This window comes from Pteropus medius, unplaced genomic scaffold, assembly GCF_902729225.1.
Source record: "Pteropus medius unplaced genomic scaffold, Ma_sr-lr_union100, whole genome shotgun sequence".
Classification (NCBI taxonomy): domain Eukaryota; kingdom Metazoa; phylum Chordata; class Mammalia; order Chiroptera; family Pteropodidae; genus Pteropus; species Pteropus medius.
Genome location: NW_024352783.1, coordinates 6,116,753 through 6,127,250, shown reverse-complemented (window position 1 = coordinate 6,127,250; position 10,498 = coordinate 6,116,753).

The window sequence follows — 10,498 nt, the reverse complement described above, 5'->3', positions numbered from 1 at the left end:
GGGTTTTCTGAGGGTGTTTATGCCCACATTCTCCTATGAGATCCACATGCCATGTGTTAATTGTATAATTAGTTTATATAAAATACATATATTTATATAATAAAAATATCACCAGAGCCTAAGAAGACAGAATGAGAAAATATAATGTGTAATGTGTAACATAATGAGGACCTTGGAACAGAAAAAGGAATTTTAGATAAAAACTTAGGAAATCTAAATGGACTTTAGTTAATAATAATGTATCAATACTGGTTCATTAATTCTAACAAATGTATCACATTAATAATTTAAGATGCTAAAAATAGGAGAAACTGGACATGAGGTGTATGGGAACCGTACACTATCTTTGTAATTTCTCTGTAAATTTGAAACTGTTTCAAGAAATAAAGTATATATGAAACATATACACTTCCTCTCCCTCTCCTTCTCTTTCTCCCTCTTTCTTAAAGAGATCATTACTCCTCCCCTGCCCCCATTATTCCTAAAACCACCTTCTGGTCCCTCAAAGAGCAAAAGTTAAACAGCAACAACAACAGCAACAACAAAAAACACTGCAAACTGTTTCTCAGACACATCACTTGTTTGGAACTATATCTAAACACTGCTTAGTCATTACCACGTACCTCCCACCCCACTTTAAAAAATATGTTCCTGCTAGACTCTAAGAGCTCAGGAAAGTGAGCATGTTAAGTTCAAACACATACCAGAATAAATTAAATAACAGAGTTAAGGAATTTAAATAAATATGTCATGATTTTGCAGAAGTGTTAAATTATGTTTTAAGGTAGAAGTTCAAGGTCATTTGCTTGGAAGTGATATTGCAAAGTAGACTGGACTAAAGAAAGGCTTTTAAGAGCAAGAGAAAAGTACATTTGGTACTTTTGGAATAGGTAGTACAGAAGGGCTATTAACAAATGGATCTTTTTTTAACCTGGAATGTTATACAGGGTGTGCTGCATAACTTAGTTTACAATGACGTTCAGATAAGAGTTATTTAAATTATTCATGGGGAACTCTGATGAAATATTTTGATCAGAGACAAAGACAGTGAGATGAATAGATAGCTACAAGTGAAACTTCCAAAAAAGGTAAATTGTCATGTCATTTGAGTGTGAGAAAAATAAAATGGTTGTGGCTTCTGATTTTAGATTTCGGTTTTGACTTATCTGCAAGTCTTCTGTGGACTCTGGAAAGTTTGATATTCTCAATAGACTTTAGTTTTCTCCTGGGGGCAGCATTTGCAATGCATCCAGTAAAGATTCTAGAAAGATTCCTGAGAGTAGTCTTGGTTGCTCTCTCTGGCACCTGCAGGGTGTGGTATGGCATCCTCCATGTCCAGTCCAGAGTTTCCTGCTAAGATTCCTGTAAATGCTCAAGCTGGCCTGAAAGCATATCTGGGGACCAAGAAGGCTATGTCCACCTTGACCATGTCCCCAGCTAGTGGAGCCCTTAGAACCCTGGCTGCCTGCTACCGTCCTCCAATAGATATATGTGATGGGAATGTAAACTATAAAGAACATCTCACCAATTTACTGAAGGAGCTGAGGACATAGGGTACCCAGTGAATGAGGGTACCAGGTTACACTTCAGCTCATGTGTCTTCATCCAGGTTTAGATGAGAGTTTCTCTTTTAACAAACAACAGAAAGTAAAATTCAGTTTCTCATTTATTCATTCTTGCCTGAGCTAAATTGGGCACTTCATTAAATGCTCATATTACAAAATTGACTTGCTCCTTTTTTATTATCCATTTTTCCCTCTTTTTTAGTTCTTTGTTTACTACATTGATAATTCATGAATATCTTCTTATTATAAGAAAGTTTTAAATAAAGAGATTTCAAAACTTACTTTGACCTATCCATTCTTATTTCTTCTCACTATTATCCAGTTGGTGAGGAACTTCTCTTACTTTTCTTATTCATTTACAGCCACATGAAAGTATAGGTAGGAATATGGTTTTGCTTCATGATTATTTTTATATAATTAAAATGATTCTTTATAAATGATTCTGCTACATGTTTAGAGATCCTTCTGCACTCAAGAAATATAGATCACTTTATTCTTTGTAAATGCAGCAAAACATTTAATAGTGTACTAAATATTCATTTTCTGATAAATATTTATATTTTTTCAATGTTTTCCTATAATAAAAAAAAACTGACATAAAAACCCATGTATCTACCTCTTTGTGAATCTGGTTTTTCCTTAGATTGAAACTTATAAATAAATTTCAGTATATCTAGTGTAAGCTTTTGTAGATAATCTTTGTCATGTTGAGGAAGTTCTCTCTTATTTCTAGTTTACTGAGACATTTTATCATCAATGGACATTTGCTTTAGATTACTGAAAAAGTGACATTAAAGAAGATATCTAAACAAAATGAGAGAGGCAGATATACATTTATCTGCGGGAACAGTATTCCAGGAAGACAGAAGAGCATGTGTAAAGACTCTCAAATAAGTGCCGGGCTGGCATTTCAGGGGTAGCTAGGAAAAAGAATGGAGTGGAGTAGATAAAGAAGGCAGAGTAGTGAGAGATGAGGTCAGAGGATAACCTACAGCAAGATCAGATAAGGCACTGGATGCATTGTAAAAACTGGCTATTACTAGGGAGATTGAGAACCATTTGAACATAGGATTGATGTTATCTGATTTATTTTTCAGAAGGTTCACTTTGGCGGCTACATGGAAAATAGTTTACAGGAAAGTGGGGGTATGATCAGATAGGAAGCTGTTGGCCTATTATTTCAATCAGTGATCTAGCCGAGAGGTGGCTTGAAGTAGGGTAACAGCAATCGAGGGATGAAACATTGTAATCTGCAATCATTTTGAAGGTAGAGGAGACAAGATTTGCTTCTAGATTGGATGTAGATTTTGAGAGAAAAAGAAAGGTCAAGGATGCCTCCAGAATTTTAGAGTTACTTGGAAACTGGAAAACCAGAAGTGCTAATTACTAAGAAGATGATGGCTTTGAGAGGAGCAATTTGAGTGCTCACTGTAGTTTAGACTCTGCTTTAAGAGCTTTATATGGATTAGCTTGTTTGGTTCTTGCTACAATTCCACGAAGTAGGTATTATAAATATCTGCCCTTTTCTCATAAAAATAAGTGAGCATATAGGGGTTAAGTAACTTATTATGGGTACACAGCAAAAAAACAAAACAAAAACCAAAAAACAAAAAACAGAGCCAGGATATAAACCCAAGCATGTGGGCTCCAGAGTCTGCACCCTTCGCCATTAAGGAGATCCATCGCTGAAACATTTTCAAAATCCCCTCTGTTTATAGCTATATGTCCTCATTCATTATAAATGTTATTTAATTCTGTCTTTTCTCTTTTATCCTCGATTAGTCTTCCTAAAGACTTATCTATTTTTTTGGTCTTTTCAAAGAACCAGACATTAGTTTTATTGAGCAGCTGTTCTGTTTTTGTTTTCTATTTTATTAATTTCTGCTTTTATCTTTATTAATTCCTTTCCTCCTCTTTCTTTGGGGTTATTTTGTTGCTCTTTTTCTGTCAACATTGTAAACTGAAGAATGATGATGCATAGAACATAAAAAGGTTATGCAAAGTAGGGGTACAATTTTGGTGTCCTGAAAATTTAAGCATCTCCAAGTATTTTTTAATCAATTAGATTATGAAAATTTAAATGGTGTTACAATTTAAACTCATTGTATATTAAACATAATATAAAATGGTTGCAGAGAATTTTGGTTGCTAAAAGCGAGGAAAAGTAAAAAATGTAGAGGAGAACAAAATTAAATTAGAACTTACTAAAATAAGTTATAATTGAACATCGAATAATGTTTAAAAATGAATTCATGCTTTTTTTAGAAAAGTATTATCTTTTCTGTCTTGATCATAATGGAGATCTAGGAAGAGTATCTTTCCCCAATCTTTGTGTGTGATAGAGAGCAGAATTTTGCCACTCCCCCCAAAATAAGCCTGTTTTAGATACTAACTATTTTAAGCTGTTTATTTTTAAGAAACAACAGACTCAGGAAGAGTCTTTAACCTTCTCTTAACTGCTCAAAAAAATTTAGATAGAGGTCCTGCTCCAAGAAAGGAGTTATCATCATAGATAATTATAGTATAATATGAACTAGGTATGATAAACATGGAGGAAACCAACAAGGCCATTGGATGAAAATCCTCTCTGTGTTCCATTATTAAAGATGGCCTAGCTAACATTTGTTTACCCAACTTTTTTTTTTTTTCCATCTCCAGGTGAATTGCTTTCCCTTTTGAAGGCTCAAATTATGACATTCCTTTCAACCTAGTTCATGATAGCATATAAGCCTCGACTGCCCAATGTGTACTCTGGCCCCATATTCATATGGAAACTCTGTATGTACATATATAGTACATTTTATTATTTTCTCATGTTATTCTGTCTCATGTCAATTTATTATACCAGCCAGAAGAACTAAATGAAAAAGAGGGGAAATTTTTTCCCTCCCCCATATGTGGAACAATCCTCGACACATACAAAGACCTAGTGTTGGTCTTTAAGTCCAATATTCAGCATGAAACAACCATGGTTCACTGGAAGGTAATTGATTCCATGTTTTAATACAGACAAAATCAGGGTAGGCCTGGAACACTAAAGATGTATGGCACAGAGATGAAATGACAAAGAAGCCAGTTTATAACCTCCCAATACATGCATCCCCTACTTATGTTATTACAACTAAGAGATCACAATGAAAGCAATAATTGTGGTTAGTTGGTATAAGTTAGGTCTGTGAAAGCCATGAGAACTTTAGATGCTCAAGAGAGTAGATATCAGAGGTGTGCCATGCATGATTTTCCAGTAAAATTTACAGAAAATAATGTCTTTTGAAAAATAAAATTATGTGAATGTTACTTTCAAAATGTGTTCAACAGCTGATTTAAGAATCTAATGAGTACATTCCAGGTTTTGCCACAGGAGGTTATATTATGGTTACTGTGATGGTTAATTTTGTGTGTCAACTTGATTGGTCTAAGAGATGCCTACATAGCTGGTAAAACATCATTTCTGGGCATGTCTATAAGGGTATTTCTGGACAAGATTAGCATTGAGTAAAAAGGATCCTCTCTCAGCAGTGTGGGCAGCATTAGCCAATCCTTGAGATTCTGGAGAACAAAAACATGAAGGAAGGGTAAATTTCCTCTCCTTGACCTGGGATGTCCATTTTTCCTGCCCTTGGACATTGGGAATTTGGAGTTATACCAACAGCCCCATGGATCTTAGGCCTTTGGACTCTGACTGAATTTCACCACCAGCTTTCCTGGTTCTCCAGCTTACAGACAGCAGACTGTGGAAGTTCTTAGCCTCTATAACTGCATTGAGCCAATTCCTATAATCTCTCTCTCTCTCTCTCTCTCCCTCTCTCTCTCTCTCTCTCTCAACACTAATACACAACGCGTTAGGTTTCAAGGCTTAAATTTTTCACCTTGTACCTTGTAATACCAGAAAACTAGTTAAGTTTTAAGGGCTGAAAAATTGAAATGTGGATGGTCTCGAAGATCCTCAAAAAATGGAAATGGGAAGATCTTGAGCACCTGGAAAAGCCCATTAAAATCAAGGGTCTAAGAAGTGACTTCTAATTTTAAGGAGAAGTCATTTCAAGAAAATACAGTACCTAAAAAACATATGTGATGGAGAAGTTCCAGCTGAAGGATATGCATTAAATATCCTTTATTACATTGAAGACATAGCTCTCTTTACAGAACAAGGTCCAATTTGCCATGTAAATGTCAAATCTGAGAGAATATCTCAGGATTTGGCTCAATCCCAGATCTTTAACCCATAACCCAAATTTACAATCTCAGCTTTCACAATGTGATAACTCTATTTCTCCCATTTATTTTATTTTTAGGTCTACAATATAATTTAATATTTGCATGTATTACAAAATGACCATTTAATTGAATAAGTATAAATGTTTAAGTAAGAATGATTAGATCCAACATGAGATTAAATTCAAGTATAGTCCGATCTCTAATAATTTTTGTAGTTTTTGGTGTATACTTTAATTTTAGATGTCTGAACTGCCTAACAACTAAGGTAATTGATTTACTAAATTTATCATTTTGAATTTTCAGACTTAAAAGGTAAGTGCCTGATAGACATGTAAGTTTACTAAAAGTTTGAAGTACTAAAATGAATCAGTTATATTAAAATTATGATTGTAATTTAAAATATTTGAGGATATTTAATTAGTCAAGATTACAAATATTATGAACCATTTAGGTAAATATTTATCAAATTTAAATTTTAATCAAAAATTGAGTAAGTGGGTACTTTAGGTTTTGATGCAATTATTGGATTCATAAACAAAATATAATCTCTGTGTTAAAATTTTAAGAAAAAAATATATTTTTATATCTACAACTTTAAAAATTGGGTTTTCATGAAAATTTGGCTATGAGTAACTGTTAATATTTCTAATTGTGCACAGTTCCCTTTTGTCATTTAAAATTTAGTCTACTTAGTTTTTGACTTAAATCAATCCTTAGTTTATTTTCAGTCTTTATTTTTTTATATATGTAAATAATTCATTTCAGGCTGTACATCTTCCTTTTGAGTATTGCTTTGGTCATACTCCCACCACCTGTTAAGATAAGTGGTGCAGTCATTGTCATTTATTTCAGAATCATTTGAAATATCAGTTTTGATTCTTTCAGTTCTCACCAAGTGTCTTTGTACTAGTGTCTCTTTTCAGAATCTTCTCCATGTAACTCTTCCCCTTCTTTATCTACTTAATTCCAACCTACCTGTCCATTCTTGACTCAAGAAAGACTTCCTCTCAGAGGGATTCCCGTCCCAGGGCAAAAGCAAAAACAAAAACACGCAAATAAAAATCAAAATTGTTAATCTCAGAATAACTCTAACTCATGATCTTTACACAACAGCAAGTATGACTCATGACATAATTAAAATGCAGCTCTCTTTCCTACCATCCCTACAGCTTTTATTCAGTGAGTAAATTTCTCTTTCTCATCTCCTGCCCTGCTGATAAAAACCCTGGCATCCATGACTCTTTGCTCACACCTAGAAAACAGAAAGTCCTAAAAAGGTCATTCTAAGTCCTCAATTCAGTTTCTTTTCAGAATTAGAACATATAATTCTATATTTAAAAAAATGAAATTTCAAACTTAGCTTAGCATTAAATCTTCTTCCTCTGCACCTTATTTAGGCTAGACACCTGAAACGGAGAGATGAGTTGTCTTTGGTTCCTCCCTCCCCCCTCCCCCCTCTGCTCCCTTCTCTCCTCCAACTAGGCTAGTGGCTTCAACACCCATAAGATGGCTTCTAGAGACAGTGAAGGATACTATAGTAATGTAACTTCTCATGTTCTTTCACCTGGTTCATGTTTAACTATGACTCATTCTCTTGTGGGGAACTTCCCTGAACTCTTCAGAGATCCCTGCCAGGTTGCTCTTTCTTGAATTTCTTTGACCTAAGTCAACACATATATGTTCCAAATGGTTGCTTGGGACCCTTTTCTCAGATCCTGGCATCCAGAAATAGCTTGTTCTTGCTAAGGTCCTTCTGCAAAAAGCCATAAACCTCTGGGGCATCCCACATGGCTACACATTTCTGGCTCTGCCCCTGAAGCAGCTGGTCAATCCTTTTCTGGTCTTCTAGAGGGACAAGAAAAGGGGAAATCAGGCTAATTCCACAGACTGCTCTAACTTTCTTCAGTGTAAGTCAGCTTCATGTCTTCCAACTTTAAGGAACACATTTTAAAGCTCTATGAGTGATCATCTTGAAGCCCCCTTGGTAGACTTGGGTTTGAAAGGTAGAAATTTTCCTACTCCTCTCCTTGTATGTCTCAGCTTAGCAACACCTTTGTAAAGGGAAAATGCTCCACCATTCTCCTTCTTTGTTTTTGTTATATTGATATTAACTCTTTGAAATTTTTAAAGTGGATGAGGAGATTCCAGGGTTGAGGAATAGTCTCTCAATCATCATCTTGAAAATCTGGACATGATGATGTGTTAGTGGAGGTAGCCCAACTGGTGTAATAAATAAATCCAAATATACAGTGGCTTAACACAGTAGAAGTCTGTTCCTTACTCACCTAGTAGTCCTGAGTTATTGAGCTGTTCCAGGTCAGTGGAGGGGGCTTAAATGGTCTGAGGTGGGTACTCTGTGCTATGTAGTCATTCAGGGACCCAGGCTAATGCCACCTTCGATATTTGGTTTCTATGATCACCTTAGGATGAGCCATTCTATTCATCTGGAATAAAAACAAACAAACAAACAAAAACAAGAAGTGTGGGGGCAGATTTTTGTGGATAAGATCTGGAATTGGCACACATCACTGCTTTTCTTGTGACATTTGCCATAATGTAGTCACATGGCCACATATAACTGCAAGGGAGGCTGGGAAATGTAGTCTAGTTCTGTGTGGAGCACAGGGCATGGATTTGGTTGAACAGCAGGCTCTGTCATTGATAATTTCACATTTTATATTGGAATTTAACTTAAAAATTTTTTGAGTAACTACAAAACTATAATTTTGTCACATTATAATTGCACTTCTCATATTATACTTGCATTTATTTATTTCAAAAGGAGTCAAATAAGAACTACAATCCCCCTTGAAATCTCAATTGTTCCCAAATACTGGATTCACATATCGTAGTAGTTCTTTGCCTCTTTTCTCAAAACTATTCCTAATTGTAATATTCTTAATCAGATCTCCGTTGTCCTTTCTTCATTCCTCCCTCGTAGCCAAAACAGCTCCTAATATAGTGAGAAAAACTTCTTCAGAGGATGGGAAGAAATGGAGCAGCAAGGATAGAATTCTCTTCACTGGCAGGAGAGAGAAAAAAGTTAAAAAATACTCATATTCATAATTTTATAATATCACACTTGAATCCTATCTTCCAGATATAACTGTGAACATTTCATGTGTGTATATCCTTCTGTCTCTTTCTATAAAATTATCTATCTATCTATCTATCTATCTATCTATCTATCTATCTATCTATCTATCTATCTATCTATCTATCTATCTATCTATCTATCTATCTATTATCTATCTATCATCTATCATCTATCTATCTATCTTCTATCTATTCAGATGTTAATGATTATTGTACATTATAATATACCAAAGAATATACTTTAAGCCTCCTTCTATGTCATTAAATATTATCCTAAAATAGCATTTTAAATGGTTGTGTTGTCTTAAAATATTAACTATACTATCATTATCCTATTGTTCATAGTCAGTTTTGTTACTAATAACTTGGCTAAGTATTCCTATAGATTCATTTATACATTTGTTCATTGTTTTTTATAATATTTTTATTTTTCAAATAAGTTGGCATACAATATTATATTATTTTCAGCTATACATAGTCATTAGACATTTATATAATTTATGAAGTGATCACACCAATAAATCTAGTACCCATTTGATACTACACATAATTATTACAATATTATTGACTACATTCTTTATGCTGTACTTCACATTCCCATAATTATTTTGTAACTACCAGTTTGTACTTCTTAATTTCTTCCTCTTTTCCACCCACCCCCCAACCTACCTCCCACATGGTAACCTTCAAAATGTTCTTTGTATCTAAGTAGTTGTTACTGTTTTCTCTGTTTGTTTGTTTATTTTGTTCTTTAGATTCCACATATAAGTAAAATCCTATGTCATTTGTCTTTAATTGACTTACTCCACTCAGTACAATGCCTTCTAGGTCCATCCATGTTGTTGCAGATAGCAAGATTTCATTCATTCATTCATTCATTCATTCATTCATTTATCTATCTTTATGGCTGAATAATATTCCATTGTATATGTGTACCATCTCTTTATCTATTCATCTATTGAAAGACACCTCGGTTGCCTCCATATCTTGGCTATTGTAAATAATACTGCAATGAACATATGGATGCACATATTCCTTCAAAGTAGTGTTTTGAGTTTCTTCAGATAAACACCCAGAAATGGGATGACTGGGTTCTTCTCTGTCTCTTGTTATAGCCTTTGTTTCAAAGTCTGTTTTGTCTGATATAACTATTGCTATCCCAGCTTTTTTTTTTTTTTAATTTCCATTTTCATGAACATCTTTTTCCATCCTCTGATTTTCAGTCTGTATGTGTCTTTTAATCTGGAGTCTCCCGTAGGCAGCATATGTAAGGATCTTGTTTTGTTACCCATTTGGTCACCCTATATTTTGATTGGAGTATTTAATGCTTTTTCATTTGAAGTACTTTTTGATAGATACATAGCTACTGCCATTTTATTTTTAATATTTTTGATACTTTTTCTTCTTCTTCTTAAAGAAGTCCCTCCAACATTTCCTATAACACTGGCTTGGTGGTAATAAATTCCTTTAGCTTTTTCTTGTCTGGGAAGCTCTTTATCTGTACTTTGATTCTAAATGATAGCTTTGCTGAGTAGAATAACCTTGGTTGTAGGTCCTGGCTTTTCATCATTTTGAATATTTTGTGCCAAACCCTTCTGGCCTGCAAAGTTTCTGTTGAG